We start from the raw sequence: 19,611 nt of genomic DNA on the forward strand, positions 1-19,611 counted from the left end.
TGCTTCCTTCAGGCTCTGGAGGCCCTCCAGAGGCTGGAAACAGGCCTGTTTCCAGACTTCCAGAACTTCCGGTAGGCCCATTTTTTTGCCCTCCTCAAACCTTCGCATGGGCCCTGCACTTAACTGGCATGATGAATGGGCCGCATGGAGACTCCTGGGAGGGGAGGGAGGGGAGGTGCAGGGTGGGAAGGGTGTGGCCAGCCAGGGGTGGCATTTGGGATTTCACCAAACTGGGCAGAATCCTAGCTAGAGGATCACCCAAACACATGCAAACCCCCAGCAGACCCTCCTTCATTCCCTCCCTCCCTCCCTCCCTCTTTCCCTCCCTCCCTCCATCCCTCCCTCCCTCCCTCCCTCCCTCCCTTCCTTCCTTCCTTCCTTCCTTCTCAAATAACATAAAAAAGTATGAGGTTGTTAGATCAAGTTTCCCCGGCTATTTCTATTCTGCTATGTGGAAGGCCAGCAGCGAATGATTCAATGGAGAGTCATTTCTTCCAGACCCACAAGTGATGCTTACTATTCAGAAAACTTGGTTGCCTAGGCAAGATGCTGTTTCAGTTAATAAAAACTTAAATCGTGTGGAAATAAAGTGACTGGTTCTGATCTATCTTTTAGCTTCTTATATGAACCTGAATCATTTAAACTCGAGGCAGAGATTTTGCAAAATGAATATTTACTGACCAGAATCTCCCTCTCTCCCTCTTTCTGCTTCCCTTTCACCCCCATGGATATCCTAGAGCAGGATTGGAAAGCATTGCATGGTGCCATCTTTTTATGCCAGACAGGGGCCATTGGTTTAGTCAAAAATAGGAACTGTGCCAGTTGAGTCATCAATGCACCACTTCCCTCAGTCATGGATTTTGTCCTAGTTACAACATGGAAATTAACCTCAAATTGCAATTCATTGGCAAGGTCAGATAGTGATTTATTGAATCTGAGGTTTGATGTAAGACATTCTTCTTTTGCACAAGGCAAAACTCTGCATTCCTCCTCTCCTGCATGGAAAGTATATCTTTCTGAGGTTAGGTGTCTGGATAGGATAAAAAAAGACAACAAATTACCTATAAGTATTAATCACCATCATCTTTATGATAAGTTCAGAATGGAGATTGGACTATAATCATCTTTAATGATTGCATGGGTCTGTTACATTATATGCAGCAAAATAGTTCTAACAAAATGTATATTTCTAGGGATGAAAGAATCTTTATAGGACTAATCCCCTGGGTTTACTCTAAAATAGAATAATACTGCATTTTACTGCATCTTAAAATTAAAAACCTGTGAAAAGAATGCCAGATTAGATCCCAGGCACATGGTGTGTATGGTTCTGCATTTTTTGTAGTTGTTTAATATGAGTGGCTGTAGGATCCCTTCCATCTTTCTTTCTTTTACTTTTAGAAAGTCAGAACATGGCTATTCCAAACAGTGCTGAGAAATATTCTTTAAAGACCCAAGTACTGCTGTAAAGCTGATGGGCTTTTTCAAATGAAATAAAAATAAAAACAACCTGTTGACCATCTCAGAAATTTTAGAAAGTAAAATCTTTGACTTTGGTCCTGATTTGGTTTGGGTCCTGCAAGAAAGGGATATATCCCTACTCATAAAATGGTACTGAGGGGGAAAAATCATTACCAGAGAGATTCAAAACCTTATGGAAAATTAGAGAGATAAAAAATTCCAGGATGTGACTTAATTTGATTACATCAAAATACCTGAATAATAGAGTTACATAACAGTGTCACAATAGACTGTATTCACAATGTCAGTATGAGGGAAATGTTTCCTAGATTACCCGTATTTTTTGGAATATAAGACACACCAGAGTATAAGACTCATCAAGGTTTTGAAGAGGCAAATTTAAAAAAAAGTTTTTGCACTCTGCAAACCTCCCCAAACAGGCCCGTTTTTCCCTCAAAAGCATGAATAGCCTTTAGGGGGCTTGCAGAGTGCTCCTGGGGGGTGGGCGGGAGGGGCCCCACAAACGAGCAAAAATGGCCCATTTTTGTGAAAATGGACCCATTTTTTGTCAAAAAAATTGCATGCATAGCCTTTAGGAGGCTTATAAAGTACTCCTGGGGGCTGGGGGGCAAAATTGAGCAAAAGAACAGCCCATTTTCATTCATTTCTGCCTTTCCCAGCCCCCAGGAGCTCTCTGAAAGCCTTCTATAGGCTCTGCACGGCCATTTTGGTGAAGAGGTGGGGTTTCAGGAGGCAAAATATGCTCTATTCGGTGTAAAAGACGCACCCAGATTTTCAGCCTCTTTTTTGATGGAAAAAGGTGCGTCTTATACTCTGAAACATACAATAATCATTTCAATGAACACATCTTCAAAATTGTATAATAAACACAGTGAAGCCACAAACTTAGAAGTCAATCATATCTGATTATTTAATGTTATTACTGTAGTCAAAACTATTCAGAGTGAAGACAATACCTCCTTTATAGGTAGGTGCCTCTGAAGTGATTGCTAAGGAAAAAGTATGACAGACTAGTCATGACTCAGCTGCCCTCAAAATACTTTCTGAATGATACCCTGGAGATGAAGGAAAGATTTCTTTGCTTTTTTTTAAATGGTGGAGAGCAGGAATCCTAAATCTTAGTAGAGATTTGTAAAATTAATATATAAAATGAAAAGGGGGAAGTCAGGATTAGAAGAAGAATAATCTTAATAAGACAACACTAATGTTACTACTAACTTGGGGTGACCAGACATCCCGCATTTGGCGGGACACCCACGCCTTTTCATAATTTTTCCCGCGTCCCGGGGCATTCTCAAAATATCCCGCTTTAATTTTGACGCCTTCTCGCTCGCTCCCCCGCCCATCCGCTGCCGCTCGCATGGGCGGGGTACTGTAGCAAGTGAGCAAGCAGATGGGCGGGGAGTGAGTGAGTCGCTCATTTGTTCCCCCGCCCATCCGCTGCCGCTCGCATGGGCTGGGTGTAGCTAGTGAGTGGGCGGATGGGCGGGGAGCGAGTGAGCCGCTCACTCATTCCCCCACCCATCCGCTGCTGCTTGCATGGGCTGGGTGTAGCGAGTGAGCGGGCGGATGGGCGGGGGAGCAGCTCGCCTTTCCAGCCCCACTTCCACCCGGACAAGCCATGGGAAAGCCTCCGCCTCTCTGAAAAGAGCCACCTGTGTCTGTGGCCCTCAGCAGGGTCTGGAAGCGGAGCCTTTCCTTAAAGCATCCCTTTCCCCAAAGCATCTCACGGGCGAAGAGAGTACAGCAGCCGGAGACTCCCCCACGGGACCACTGTTCCCAAGGCAAGAAAACACCACGCAGCACTTTTTAACTCCCGCGCAGCCGCAGTGATTTGTTGTGATGACCACGGGGCGACTGGACTGACGGTAAGCCCCCGCCACCACCGGACTAACTGCTGCTGCCTCCTCCTCCTCTAACAGCACCGCCGGATTTGCTGCCCGGCACTGCGGCTGAGGTGAAGCCGCCAAAGTTCCCGCTGTGCTTTTGAGGAGCCTTGAGGCCACGGGAGCCAGTAGGAAGGCGGTGGAGGGGCGGGAGCAGGAAAAAAGGCCCGATGGCTCCTCAAAAGCATGGTGGCGGAGGAGGGGGCAGGGCAGGGGTAACGCGGTGCCCAGCTCAGGTGTTCCGAGCGGAGGGGGAGGAAGCACCACTGCTGCCATGGGCGGGAGCTTTGGCGGCTTCACCTCAGCGCCAGGCAGCAAAAATTTTAATCAAGAACACCCCCCCGCCCCGCCCGTCAATGGTGTCCCGCTTTACCAATTTTAAAATCTGGTCACTTTATACTAACTAGACATTTGCTACACATTTTTTGCCTTAATGGTTTCTCCAATGTCTTTCCTATTCATTTCATAAGCCCGTTGTGCTGGCACAGAATTAAATTCTCCCCACAGAACTTAAGGTGCTCCAACTGGTTCCGTGATATTGATTAGGCCTGGAACTGTTCCACGGAGTTGTTTTTTGGCAATATGTTAATGTTGAACTCCATCATATAAGTGTAATATCATTTCTATGTAATATCATTGTCATCATCAGTCGTGGAGTTTTGCATAGTTCCTGGGTCTCCAGAGGTTGGAAGATGTTGGAAGTTCTTTTCTGGTTTATATTGGCTTTTGTGATCCCTGTGGGCATCCGTGGGCAGGAGAGAGATTGAAAGCATTCCTCCCTTTGATCCAAAATCAATACCTTTTAAAAAAGAAATGAGAATGACTGCAAGAAGCCACTAACCATCTTTTCCACCAAGCTGGGCAGCTTCGGAAAAACCTTCTATGGCTGTTTTCTTTGAAGTTCCACTTCCTTAGTTCTGAGGGATCCAGAATGCAAAAAGCCCACCCACATTTCTTCTGCTGTGTGTTCCTTAGGCCTGAACGGAGTGGCTCAGGAGAATGCCTGGGCTGCTGTGAGGATGTGGGTGGGCCACAGTAACATCTTTCAGATCCTGGAAATATGAATTCATAAGCCAGCCAAGGTGGTTCACAACACAGCCTGTTCTCAGTGGAAAGTGGGCTTGTTTCCTGTTTGAATTTTGGCTGTAGAAAAGAAATAGAATGTCTCTGTTTTGTGTGTGTGTGTGTGTGTGTGTGTGTGTGTGTGTATTTGGAGGGGGGGGGGTAAAATATATTTTGTTAAATTGAACAGAGTGTAGTTCTTCAACTAGACATTCTCCAAATCAATGAGAAACAGATTGGCAGTGCTATCATTTATTCTTTTTTGAGCAAATTATGAATGGATTCAAAGAGAAACTAAGCCAATGAAAGAGATTTTCAAGGTGGTCCAGTTGACTTTTACATTTCGTCTACAGTGGGCTTCAAGTATTTCTTTCACTTTATCCAGCTGTATTCTCTCTCACTTTTTTATCACCTTTCCCCTTTCCTTCTTTAGTGCCCTCCCTATGAGCTCACTTCCAGAATTCTCAGTCAGCATAGCCAAATATACAGTACATCTTGGTTAGGAATTTTGAGACTTGAAGCCCAATGCAGATGGGGAAAAGCCACCAAAACTAGAAAGCAAAGGTACATAGTAACATTTCTAACTTCTGTTTTGTTCTTATAATTTTAGTGTTATTAATTCATTTCCCCTTTTCCTTTTTCTGGAATATCTGCTATATTTTGAGTTCTACAGCAACACATTAAACAGAACAGATCTCAATAAATTGTTGTTGTTGTTATTGTTGTTGTTGTTGTTGTTGTTGTTAGCCACGAAGTCATGTCTGACCCATTGCGACCCATGGACTATGTTTCTCCAGGCCTTCCTGTCCTCTGCCATCCTCTGGAGTCCATTTAAGCTTACACCTACTACTTCGGGGACTCCATCCAGTTCTCAATTTTCCCCAGCATTAGGCTGTTTTCCAGTGAGTCCTTCCTTCTCATTAGGTGGTCAAAGTATTTGAGTTTCATCTTCAGGATCTGGCCTTCTAAAGAGCAGTCATGGTTGATCTCTAGGACTGACTGGTTTTATCATATTGCAGTCCACGGGACTTTAGCACCATAGTTCAAAGGCCCCAATTCTTTGGCGCTCAGCTTTTCTTTTGGTCCAACTTTCAGAGCCATACATTGCAACTGGAAAAACCATAGCCTTGACTATATGCACTTTTGTTGGCAGGAAGATGTCTCTGCTTTTAAGTAGGCTGTCTAGATTTGCCATAGCTTTCCTTCCCAGGAGCAAGCGTCTTTTAATTTCTTGGCTGCAGTCCCCATCTGCAGTGACCTTGGAGGCCAGGAAAATAAAATCTGTCATTACCTCCATTTCTTCCCCATCTATTTACCATGAATTGAGAGAGCCAGATGCCATGATTAGGTTTTTTTAATGTTGAGTTGCAAGTAACTTTTGCACTCTCCTCCTTCACCCCCATCAAGAGGCTCTTCAGTTCCTCTTCACTTTCTGCCATTAGAGTGGTATCATCTGAATATCTGAGGTTGTTGATATTTCTCCCAGCAATCTTAATTCCAATCTGTGATTCATGTAGCCCCACCTTTCTCATTATGTGCTCGGCATATAAATTAAATAGGCAGGGTGATAGTATACAGCCGTGCCAGACTCTTTTCCCAATTGGTTCCGTGTCCAGTTCTCACAGTTTCATAATGAATAGCTTAATACAAATGCCAAACAAATTCAGAACCTTGTTTGCAAATGTCTTTCTGGAAATCAGAACTTCTCTAAATAAGCGGAATTGAAAGAGCAAGATCTGATTTGCTGTATGTAATGTAATAACTTTCTTTAAAAGCTTGAATCTTTAGAGCCTGGCCAAAAGAAAAATCCACTTGAATCTGCTGCATTTCAGCATAAAGGAAGAAGCAGTGGGACATCTATATCTTCAACTTGGTGTACTACTCACACTCCTTTCATTGTGCTCAAAGTAAAATTAACACAGATATATTACTTAAACATTTTAACCCCATTAAGATATTTCAGGCTTCGCTGTTCACTCTATCCTCACTTATAACCCCATGAGGTAGATTACGATGAGCATTCCTGGATTCAAATCTCTCAATGAAGATTTAAACCAGAATTTTATGAGTCTTGTCTGATCTTTTAATCATTTCTGCATGCTGAAAGCCTAACATGATCCTCAGCATCCCCATGCAGAAGAAAACATGGCCCTATCTTAGTGGATAGGATCTTCTCCTAGAATATACAACACTGATTTAGGTGGACCAATACCTTGGTTGGTAAATAACACTTTTCCATAGTTTAGTTCTCACTATCCCTGATTATTCAAATACTTTGGTCACCTGATGAAAAGGAAGAACTCACTGGAGAAGAGCCTAATGCTGGGAAAGATTGAGGGCAAAGAAGAAAGGGACGACAGAGCATGAGGTTGCTGGATGGAGTCACTGAAGTAGTCAGCATGAGCGTAAATGAACTCCAGAGGATGGTAGAGGACAGGAAGGCCTGGAGTAACATTGTCCATGGAGTTGCAACTAATAACAATCCTTGATTATTGCCTAGCCCAGTGAAGACACAAGCTACAACAGTGTTTTCTTTGACTGAGAATCTTTCTGTGACCCTGTTGTAGCTTTTGCCTTGGTACATGTAGCCTTCTGGCATAAGAGAGGCAGCAAGGGGAGGAGAGGGAGAGGGAGAGTAAACCTTTAGACATATGTTCTGGTTCTTCCACCAGCATCTAGAGGGTATAGTGTGTCAATTGAGTAACCACTCCTTTAGCTTTTTAGTCATCTAGTGCCAGTGTTAATAACGGGGACTTCCTGCTGTGGGGTTGGCATTGGCAGCTTCCTAACTAAAATCTAAAACTAGTGAAGGCTGAAGTGGCCATTGCAATTCTCTCCCCCTCCCCTCCCAGTTCATCTCCATTTTTGGCATAGCATTTAATTGGTATTTTTGTTTGGATCTGGGAGAGAAGAAGATATGAGAGATTTTGTCTTTCAGCCTCTTTTTAAACTGAGCAAGTGGGATTAAATGATCCAAGCACTTAATAGTTGAACTGTTATAAAGGCCAGCTCACCTTGGGGGTGCAGAGATATGACTGGTTGAATTTCACAGCTCATATGTTTCCCTGAATGAGCTTGACAGTAAGATCTCCTACACCCAAGCAGAGCAGCTCCTGCTTGCCAAATGAATGTTCCTTAAACTGGGAGTAAAAGAATGAACAGGGTGTGCCATTTCTGGGGAGTAAATCCTCTTGATCTCTGTGGGACTTACTTTTGATTATACAAACATCAAATTAAGCTAGTTGCTTAACAAAACCCACCAAGATTACAGTTTAGAAACAAGGCGTATGTTAATGTTTGTATCCTAGAGCAAATGGAAAGTTAGCATCACAATGTCTCTTGGTAGGCTTGCAACTATGGAGAGTGACATGAGAGGTCTTAGTGAGCACACTTAGTGAGTGGTTCCTGGTTACCCTTTTTCTATAGTTGACTCAAGGAATAGCAGTACTGAAGCAGAAACCAATGACACTTTCTGTGCTCCCATGGTAAAATGTTGTGCTTGGAAAAGTCAGATTCAAATCCCTGCTCAAAACATGTATATTGCTTTAAGGGTGTCCTTAGACTAGCTCTTTCATTTTTCTCTTTAATCTATTTTACCACAACAATTACTGTTATCCTTAGTGTTGCTGCAGAATGGAAATGGAATCCTGTTACATTATTAAATGACATCATTGTCTATGAGAAGGCTGTGATAGCACTGACAGTGCACAATGTTCTTTGCGGCAAAGTACACCATCACAAATTGTGTTGACTCCTTCCTTCTCTGCCCATCATTCTTCCTATCTTATTACAACTTAACACAGAAGTGGGTACTGTGTACTCCCCAAATTCTAAACCTTCAACATTTAGTGACAAAATGGCCATTTTTCAGCAATTCAATGTTCTCTCTGTTTCTCTCTTCCCAAATTCAGGTTCTGAATGGAAGTGGGATATCTGGGAGGAAAAACCAACTTCCTTTCTACCCTTAAACCTTGAAAACACCAAAAACAAATTCTTGCTGTATTTTCTCATTTTAGAATAGAATAAAGTTGGAAGACCTTGGGTGTCTTCTAGTCCAATCCCCTGCCTTCTGACTTTCATTGTGACTACATGCAGTTGCCAAGTGCTCAATTTTTGGTCATATGAAATGCTGTGAGTTGTAAATGGGAGGACCAGTCATAACTCACTTTTTTTCTGGCTCTGACTTAATTTTGAACAGTCATTAAATACATGACTGTAAGTTAAGGACTACCTTTATTTTTATTCTTTTTGTTTCTCAATCACATAAAATCAATTTATTCATTTTGCCTCATTTTGCAATCCTTAGCAAGGTCAGTGATACCTTTCAGCTTAAGGTAAGTGAATTTAACCAGCAACCTCTTAACAACTTCTTTTGCGAAAATCATAATTGTATCTGTGCCAAATGTGCATTTGAAGAGGCTGCTGGCATAAAACATATCTTGTTGCTCATTGTCATCTCTTTTACTACTTGATGGTGGGTTGATTGGAGAACCTTTTTTGCTCAAATACACATGAAAGAATGTATGATAGGAGGAACTTCATCTTCTATTGAAATGCTCTCAAATATCATAAGCCCAGCAATGTTTGTTATTCAAAGAAAAAGCTTCTTCCCAACCCACATCTCTTAACAATTGTTTCTTTCCACCTTACACAAGTGCAGACCTGTGTGTTGTCCTTTTGACTAATGATTCTTTCACTGTCTTTTGTGCCCAGGTACAAGGGAGAGGAAATGAGACATGAGAAAACCCTCAGAATCTCTTGGTTGCTTTATTTTATGGTGGTTAAACTGAACTGATTCATGTTGCACCAAGCAGTTATTCTACATTTTTGTTAGATAATTCCTAAATTTGATGAATAATAATTTCTTCTCCAAAGGCAGGGGAAGGTAGAAAATTGGGTAGACACTAATCTTTTCTATAAATTAGCTAAGAATTAAATACATGTATATCCCAGAAGGTTTACAGTGTAACTAAATTTTGGGAAAACACAGGTTGCAGTATCTTATCTGAATTAATATTTTTATACTGCTGCATGCTTTAACATATAAACACTTAATCTTTCTTTTCCTGTCTCTTTCTCAGTAACTAGCATCTATATCTTTACTTATATTACATCCTCCATCTTAAAAAAAAGAAATGTGAGAAAATATATCAAAATGTTCCCTAATCTACACTTGTGAATATAATTGCAAGTTGTTAAATGAATCTATGGACACCACCAATGCAATTAATGGTCCACCAGCCATACAATGGTCAAGATGCTGTAGAAGTGCTAACCAATTTCCTATTTCATGGAATGTATCCAAGAGTTCTATCTCAACTGGCAGATGCCTACTACTCTTCATTACCCTTCTGCCCAGCCTCTAACTCAAAAAATGGAAATAGCTAGCTGTTGGTAATCTTCTTCACCTTCTTCCTTAAATAGCAGTCCTTGGCATTGTCATGGCTTCTGACTGGTAATGCACTGTGATTGATATTACAGACGGTCCAAAGTGCAGAATAATATGCATCTTCTAGCAGGCATGCTCTTTACACAGAAGCATATGCAATTCAATTGACTAGCTGTCAGGATGAGGGGAAATGATACCTCTTGATACTTCCCATAAGTCAGGAAATACATTGTAGTCATTAAGCTCTTTTAGCATGTAGATGTTTGACTCTCATAAAGTCAGGTAACACTGAAATTACTTCCCTAGTAAAATCATTATGTGTGTTTTGGATGCATGTAGATGTATTCATAACTATGGAAAATCTCTCTCTCTCTCTCTCTCTCTCTCTCTCTCTCTCTCTCTCTCTCTCTCTCTCTCCCTCCCTCCCTCCCTCCCTCCCTCCCTCCCTCCTTCTCCCTCTCCCTCTCCCTCTCCCTCTCCCTCTCCCTCCCCCTCTCAAATTATAATGCCTGACAGGCAGCTCAAAATACAAATAAGTTACTTGCCTCTAACATTGAGGTAATATTTCCAGTTTGACTTCTTTTGATCATTGTGCATTATGAAAACAAAGTGGTTCATGTACATATTTAGTAAGATGGCATTCTTAAATTATTTGATTCAGGAGTGTGGAAGTATACAGTTCATGAAAACAGTATTAAAACTGCCAGCAAATTTTGTTTTATGGCATGGTTGTTTTACTTGGAGTTATCATATCACTATGAAATCATCCACAACTTGATCTGAGGAAACTTGCCCTCCAAAAATTATTTATCTGAGACTTTTTAAAAATCTGCTTTCAATAACAGATTATTTTTCAAGGCTGAAATCATTATTGGTAACAGAAATATACATTAAACATCCAAACGTAGATACACTTTGAATTCTTTTCAAATTGAAGTTTTATCACATTTTTAACTGCTGATGAAAGTCCACAATCCTACTGCTGGTAAAAATGGTGCTCTTCAGATTTTGTTTGCAGCAATAACAGCAGTATTAATGACAGCAACAATTAATAATTGGGTGAGATCTGCATTAGGAAGGAATGAGATATCCTTAGTATGCTGATGATTCTCAATTAGATATATCCATCTGTGATGATATGTGTCAAAGAAAGATTTAAGGCAAACTAGGTCCAGGCAGAAGAAGACCATCATGGCTTCAAAATCTAAAGGACTGGTTTGGACAAAACTCAACTTTTTCATGTGGCTGTTGATAAAAATAGGATCACCAACATTGTTACAAATGTCTGATGATGGATATGGCACAACAACAACAACAACAAGGTGATATGTCTTGAAATGGATTATTTCAAAAGGAACCTTTAATCAAGCAGGATGGAAACCATTAGAGACAAAGCAGCATCTGAAACCCTTTAGGCAATGCAAGTGGGATTAAATGGATAATGACCCCTCCCCTTTGTCCGAATGCAGATTCTGACCAATACACAAGTGTGAAGATGTTTCCTTAACTCTTCTGCCTTGAGAGTCGAATAAAACACACATTCCCATGGCTATCTCTAGTTAGACATTAAAGTAAGATATTCCACATGGCCATCATAAACATCCCTCCAAAGGTGCTGGGACCTTCAGTTTTCCAGTGACAGGAAACCAGTTGTAAAAGTTGTAAAACTCAGTTGTTATAGATACAGCTAGTGATTTAACTCCGAGGCCCCACTCTTCACAATTGAATGGCAGTATCACTTTTAGGGATCTGACAGGTCCCCAGAGAATGATCAGACAAGAGAAGGAAGAGCCTTCAGTAGTAGTAAAAGAAAGAAAGTTAATAACAATTTCCCTCAATGGACCAGACTGTTAAAAGTGACAGTGGGAAATTTGTACTTTGATACTGATATTGAATTCCTGTTAAGGTAGCCTTATAATAAAGTATAATTAGCACATCTTATCTGTTTTTGGTCTGGTTCACCTGGTAGGGCTGACACCATCCCTGGCAAATTAAATGATATGATTGACATCTTGTCCTGGTGACTGGGAGATGAAGGCGGCTCTGGGTTTGTAGTTCTGAGATTTTACTGGCTGGGTTGGCACTGCCCCAGACAGACCAGTGTACAATCTGGAGGTCCTTCTAGACTCAGAATTCCTGCTTGAGGAGCAGGTGGCTATCATGGCTAGAAAGGGATTTTTAACACCACTTCTGTGTCACTCTAGCATGAGGCTTTGCTCACACTTACTCATGGTCTGGTCACCTCCAGAATGAATTACAGTAACATGCTCTATCTTGGGATATCCTTGAAGAGAATCTGGAAGTTTCATCTGGTGCATAATTTTGCTGTGCAAACAGTTATATGTGCCTCTAGGAGATGTTAAATGCACGAAAAAATGGGTACCTAAATATTGTACTGCAAATAATGTGTAACAGAAAAGGTATGTGGAAAAATGAACATTTTTGGAACACACTTAAAAATGAATATGAACTTTTTTGCAGCTAGTTTCTGGGCACTATAAACTGATGTGAAAACAATGTGTAATGAATAGAAACAAAAACTGAGCAAACCAACACTGACAGATTCATTCATCCCTAACCATGGAGGTCAATCACCATGAAGGCTGTTCTTTCTTTCCTCATTCTACATCAGGAACAGCAAGATATGACTCACATCCCATTGGCAATATTTTTGCAGTGCATGGAGACAGCCCCCTCTTGAACATGCTACTGATATTCAAAGGAAAAATACTGATTTATAACAGATCACCATGGGGCTTAATGTGAAATAGGTGCATTCTGTTTTGTAAGGCTTAACATACTTTTTCTGCATTAGAAGCCTAATATTCACAAAGCTGAACAGCATGAAAAAGTTTTGCCCCTCAATTATCCACACTGCTTTCAGCAGAAAGCCAAAGAAAAGTATGGCTTTTTAGGGATATACTTTATATATTGTTGCTGTTAGTTGTGAAGTCATGTCTGACCCATCACAACCCCATGGACAGCATTCCTCCAGGCCTTCCTGTCCTCTACCATCTTGTGGAGTCCATTTAAGCTCACACCTACTGTTTCAGTGACTCGATCCAGCCACCTCATTCTCTGTTGCTCCCTTTTTCCTTTGCCCTCAATCTTTCCCAGCATGAGGGCAAAAGAAGAAAAGGACAATAGAGAATGAGGTGACTGGATGGAGTCACCGAAGCAGTAGGTGTATGTGTGTGTACATACATACATACTAGCCAAGAGTTCGTTTCATGTTGTGAATCAATGAAGAGTTAATTCAATTTTATGTAAATCTGTGGTTCAGAATTGATTTCAGAATCAGTTTAATTTAATTATATGCTCTGAATTGTAATAATTTGGACAGGAGATTATATCTCATTTCATAAAAGGGACTATGTAAATATCTGGAAGTCTGGCTAAATCTTTGAATTGATTCAAAAGTACCTCACCTGACTTAATACCTTGAATGAATTGATTTGTTCATTTCAAAGAAAAGACTTGATTGAGTCATCCCTGAATCTTTGAACTGTATACTTAATATGAACCCCTGATACTAGAACCTAGAGGAGGGAAACAGCAACTGTTAATCACCGAGACCCTGGGATGCTATTGAGTTTGCTTCCTTTTGCAATCCTTCCCTCCAAGATGGCCACAGACAATCTCCATCTTTATATTATCATGTGAAAAGTATGGTGAAGTTGTGGAAGGAGTTCTAACTAGTTCAGGAGCAATTGATATTTGATTTAGGTTTTTATTATATAACATATGCAAATAATGTTTTAGTCCTCTGCTATGTCATCCTATGTCTTCCTTATCATACCTATGTAGAAAACTAGCACATACTGTACTTCACATTTCTCTGTGTACAACTTCCCAACAAAGAAAATAATGCTTGCAGGTTCCATCCAATGGCATGGCTCAAGTCAAAGGACAGGTCAGATCCTTGCTTTTTTATTGAACGCAAAAAATGATTTATGTATAATAACAGATTTATGGCTTTTTCAAAATATTAATGATTGTAGGAGGAAAATTAATTATTGGTTATGAATGTAGTCTCCTGAAAGTCTGCAAGAAAAATCTGTTTATTTTGGCCCCTTTCAGTTTTATTCTTATGTGTGTACAAATGCCTTATCTGCATTTTTCTTAGAAATGAAATGTAGAAGTTCAAAACATCCTAATATAGTAACTGATTTAGTGAGTCAGATGAATGATATATCCACTTCATCTTGTCTATTCCAGTTACCGCTTCTGGGAGCATCTGAGGGTTGTTGTTAGTTCTACAGGAAATATAAAACAGCACTGACTTTGAAGATATTGTCTTCTTCATCACTGGTTTATTTAGGGTCATGTTTGATAAGTAAATTTATGTCTTGGCTATTTTAGAATGTTGTTTATCATATTCCATGCTTCTGCCTTAGCCAAAATGTGTAAGTTGTTCTGGTATTTGGGAACATAAAGATTTTTCCCCCAAGAGATAATATATCATCCTTCTCCAATTTGTGTTGTCCAGATGACTTATACTACCTCACTACCATGTTGCTTGAGAATTGGAAAATTTCAATGCATCTGAATGGTGCCAAGTTAGAAAAAATTCCATTGTACCAACACAATTTAGTGTATTAAGCCTAGTCATAAGTCAGATCTGTTGTGAAAAAAGTGAATGTCAAAGCAAGTAACTCTTCTATTCCGTGCTACTAAATTGATTCTTGGTGGCCTGGAGTTAAAAAATAAATGACAAATCCTCCCATAGTTTTTCCAATGAAAATATCTTGTAATAATGCTAATCATTATTACCCTTTATAAGATTTTTATTTATTAAATTCTTAGTTATTTTAATTTTTATTTCTATGCTGTTCAACTTCCCCCAAAGGCAACTTTAGGAGGCAAGATATGTTTAATCTTCAAAGTCTATGGAGATTCTCATTTATTCTGGTCATAGTTATCTCAAAGGTGCTTTTTCAAAAGGCAACTGGACTGTTTTTCTTTGAGGAAGAAGGGCTGTCACAATTGATGAAGCTCCTTGGATGAGAAGTGCAACTATTACTACTACTACTTCTTCTTCTTCTTCTTCTTCTTCTTCGTCTTCTTCTTCTTCGTCTGCTTCTTCTTCTTCTTCTTCTTCTTCTTTTTCCTCTTCCTCTGCCTTCTCCTCCTCCTCCTCCCCCTCTCCTCCTCCTTTTCCTCTTCCTCTTCTTTTTCTTTCTTCTTCCTCCCCCTCCTCCTCTCCTCCTCCTTCAAAAAACAGCCCAGTTGCCTTTTGAAAAAGTACTTTGAGACAATTCTGAAAAACTTTAAAGTAATCATAATAGAATAGCTAAGCTGGGGTATCTGATAAGCCACTTCCAGCCCCATACAAGTTGCTACATTTTCTGCCATTTTATATTTTCCATGCCTACATTTCAGTGATCATGGCTACTTCTGAACAGTCTGTTCCTATAGTGTGTATACAAAAATTTCTGCAACAAGCCAATTCCAACAAAAAAGCAGCAGACTTGTAACATGCGTTAGATGTCCATGAACAGATGGGGTTAGTCAACAATGATGAAATGCATAAGAGTGGTTGTAATAGGAAGAGGGTAAAGATTCCTGCTAATATTAACAGCTTGTTGATGTTCCCGTAAGTTAAAGAAATTATGAGCTATGGAAAGTGGAATGTATTCGTAGATAATGTAGTGGTGTGGGATGATATATAAGTTGCAGAGTGAAGAAAAATAAGCAAAATAAACGATGCCTAGATTTGTTCTTTACTGAATAACCGAGACTAACTGAGGACAATGTATTGTGTTGAAACTCATTTACAAATTAAAGGCAAACTTTCCGAATGGAACATGGTCGTAGAATCATGTGAATCATGCCTACTCATAAGGGAAAGGGAATAATATTTTGGCCAGAAGCCACAAATATATTGTTGACTGCACAGTTTTGGGTTGCTACCTGGGTTATACTTCAGAACATATTCTCAACAGTCCTTTTGTCATTAAGAGCCAATGGTCTCCATCTCTTGGCTAGTAATTGTACTTATTCACACTGTTAAAGCATTGTTAAAGATAATGGAACGAGATTGGAGATAAAATGCTATTCATCAAGTTATACTCATTTTGGCAAATTACAATAAATAAAAACAAACAAACAAATAAATAAAATTATGTTTTTCTTTCAACAATTTATTGGCATGAAGCAGGAGAAGATCTTCTGTTTGTCTTATGACATATGAGCAGATTTTGCTAATTATTGGGACTATCAAATCTTTTTCTAGTTGCAGTGATTGTTAACATTTGAGACATTCCATCTGTTTTTGAGATATCTGCCTTGCCTTTTGACTGGGCCACCCTCATACATAGATGAATTACAAACCCAACAGGAATTTATGCAATAAAAAATCTTGATAGTGCAAAGAAATATGATTTTCCCCAGTTAGGCTTCACTTGAGACTTTATCTGTCATCATGGACAGATTGGGTATATTAATATATGTGCATACCTACCTACCTATACTATAGATGGAGCATACATCCCTTAACTTCCAAAAATGCCTTTAAATTTGTCCCATTAATAGAGTACCATTCTTAATGTCTGAAAATGCATAACCCTCAGTTCCTAGACCAAGCAGTGATCATGTTGACTTGGTATTCTGAGATATCATCTTAAAAGATCTGAAGAAAGGGAAGAGTCAAAGTAGGGGAACACTCAAGATTTGACAAATTAGCGAGACTATCTTGCCTAAACAAACCTATTTCTTGGGATCCTATCAGTAAATTTTCCTTATCACACATAACAATGTTCTAAACCACAATGATTTTAAATAGACCATCTTGAAGGGGGAAAAACAATATAGCTTAGCTAAAAGAGACATTGTTAAATAGGAATGTTTTTATAAGCCTTCACAGTTCCAATATGCTGAGTGTGATGACTACATCACTCTCTTCACACTTGCAACTATTTGCTTATTCCAAGCAAGAGATCCCTGCTGTTTTGCCATCAACTCTTGCAGTGTCAGACTTTACAGTGAAAAATGAGCTAGTAGCTTACTGTGAATTTAAATATTCCCAATTTAGGAATAAATGGATCTCATGGCTCATTTATCTTTCAGCTTTTAATTAATAGTAGTTAATTGTAGTTATGAACTGAGGTGCTTCAGTTTCTATCACCCATACATTTTGTTTAGTTCATTCTCTTGAAGGCAGAATGAACATGTCAAAAGATGTCATTGAAAACAGCAATTTTCGAAATAGTAGGCTTTCCATTGAAATGATTTTGAAATGAAAATGCAGAGGGTACCTGCTTCCTGCCAGCATAGTTAAAAATTGGATATATGGAAGGTTTTATGCTAGCTAGAAATTTCTTTTCTAGATCTGTGATTAGCATCATTGTATGGATAAAAGACATATGTGAAACAGAGAGTTCCTACTTCAATTGTCCTTCTGCCCAGGGACAACTGCAGAGGGACAAGGAAGATGAGGATCATGACAATGTCTGAAACCCTGTCTACACAGATTTCTTAGTCTACAAACAGGATAGGAACAGAAATTTTATTATCATGGAATACAATTTCTTATTCCAGATTAGAATTCTCCATTGACAACCTCAGCTTGTGTTGAGGATGGATAGGCTCCTTAATCTTGCCAAACTTCATCTTGTTCCCAATGAGGGAAATTTCCATTGCTTTCTTTCAATTGTCTAAGAGTTGTGTAGAGCAAATCATCCAATTTAGCACATCCCTCAGTTTCCTTTCTGTCATTCATGCAATTTTATTAAAGGATGCAGCAAAACACTGATAAAAAAATAAGCCAGAAACAATCTTTATGTGACTGTATGTTGTTTGTAGAAATAGTCTTAATATTAAGGAGAATATGAGTAAAACAGTAACATATTTCAATAATAATCCTAGATGAAAAATGTGTATGGTCAAATATTTATTTTATTAACATGTTATTTATTTATTTATTTATTTATTTATTTATTTATTTATTTATTTATTTATTGTCATAGGACAAATGTTTCTAAATAGATGGAAAAAAGACACATAATAGTTAACATCTGAGATAAATTAAGAAGTTCTAATTAAGGAATTAATATAAGAGGTTTTCTAAATAATCATGTATTACAGAGAAATGGAACATGGAAAGAAAGGATCAAAATAGACTTATGCCAGCATCGGTCTTCCAATTTCTTCCCACATTTCTTTCCCATAAAAGCAGCATTAGCTTGTATCATTTCTTTTAATTATTCACTACCATTTATTTGGGATAATGGCTTGAAACTTTCTTTATCATTGTTAAATGGTTGAAGATGCAATGCCCATCCCCCCCCCCCAATTGCTTTGCAGCCTCTTTGGCTGTTCCAACTTCCTGATCTAAAAAGGGATTTTTTTAAAAATCCAATCTTTACCTAGGATTTAACTGAAATGCTGTCAGTTCAAGAAGATGCAGACCATGCGGGGAGTGGGGTGGGGGTGGGGAGATGGTACTGTGAATAATGCATTCATCCACTATTAGCTAAAGCAAATTAAAGAGCCTTATGTTGTATCTATCGGAGTCCACCAAATAATAATATTAATAATAATAATTTCTTTTGGATTCTCTTTAAATGGCTGATAGATCAAGAGTAATGAAAATGATTAAAATATGGAAGAAATTTTAGGCACAATATTAACAAAGTCTTTTTATGAGACTTCAAGAGTTACATTTATGAATGCTTAGAGTTACTGAAATAATGGGACTTAGTTTCCACTGATTTCAATGTATCTGCTCCAAGGATGATTAAAAATGAATCCAACTTTAAGTGTTATTGCTACTTATAAAATATAAATAATGGACCAGGAAGGACAAACCATTCTGTTCCTTATCATTTTCACAGGAATTTATAAATAGTTCTTTTCCATCTTGATTCCACATTAATCTGCATTTAAAAAAAAACCTGTATATGAAACTGACATATATTAGTAAGAAACATTTTTTACAAAATGGCTTTCAAGAACACATTTGTATAAGTCTATAATATAAACACACTTTATTTCCAAATGTAAATTATTCAAAAAATATTTTTATAAATGTATTTTAAACCTACTTTTAAGCTGTGGATTGAACCATGACCTTTGGAGACTAGCAAAATCCAAAGGTTTGTTGAATTCCAATCTGTATGTTATTCTGGGAGAAACAGGATAACTGAGTTAACATAAGGATTGTTAAAAGATCAAATATATCAGCTAATCATAGTAAAAAGTAGGAAAAAGTATAGAAAATATTTGAATATGTGATTTCTATAATATTTTCACCATAGCCTCATATATGGAATGTGTGTGTGTGTGTGTGTGTATGTATGTATGTATGTATATGTGTGTGTGTGTGTGTGTGTGTGTGTGTGTGTGTGTGTGTATATATATATATATATATATATATATATATATATATATATATATATATATATATATATATATATATGTTTGTTTTTTTTGTGCTGATAAATAAATAAAGGGAGACTAGTATAGATCTATTTCAAGCTATTTAGCTCTCATCAGCTAGCCATACCCTTACTGGGATTCGAACCTGTGCTGTATAGCATCTTAGGCAAATGTCTTAGCCATTAAGCCACAGGTCTCCTCCTTATCAGCTGAAGCCAGGGAAGAAGGTATATATTTAGAGTCACAACCCCTGGTAAGCCCCAATTATGGAAGGAAGCTAACTGCTTCCATCATCTGTCAATCAGCTCGTCACAATCGGCTCGTCATACACACACACACACACACACACCTATATCTACATCTACATCTACACACACACACACACACACACACATATGCACATATATATGTCTG

This window comes from Thamnophis elegans, chromosome 5, assembly GCF_009769535.1.
Source record: "Thamnophis elegans isolate rThaEle1 chromosome 5, rThaEle1.pri, whole genome shotgun sequence".
Classification (NCBI taxonomy): domain Eukaryota; kingdom Metazoa; phylum Chordata; class Lepidosauria; order Squamata; family Colubridae; genus Thamnophis; species Thamnophis elegans.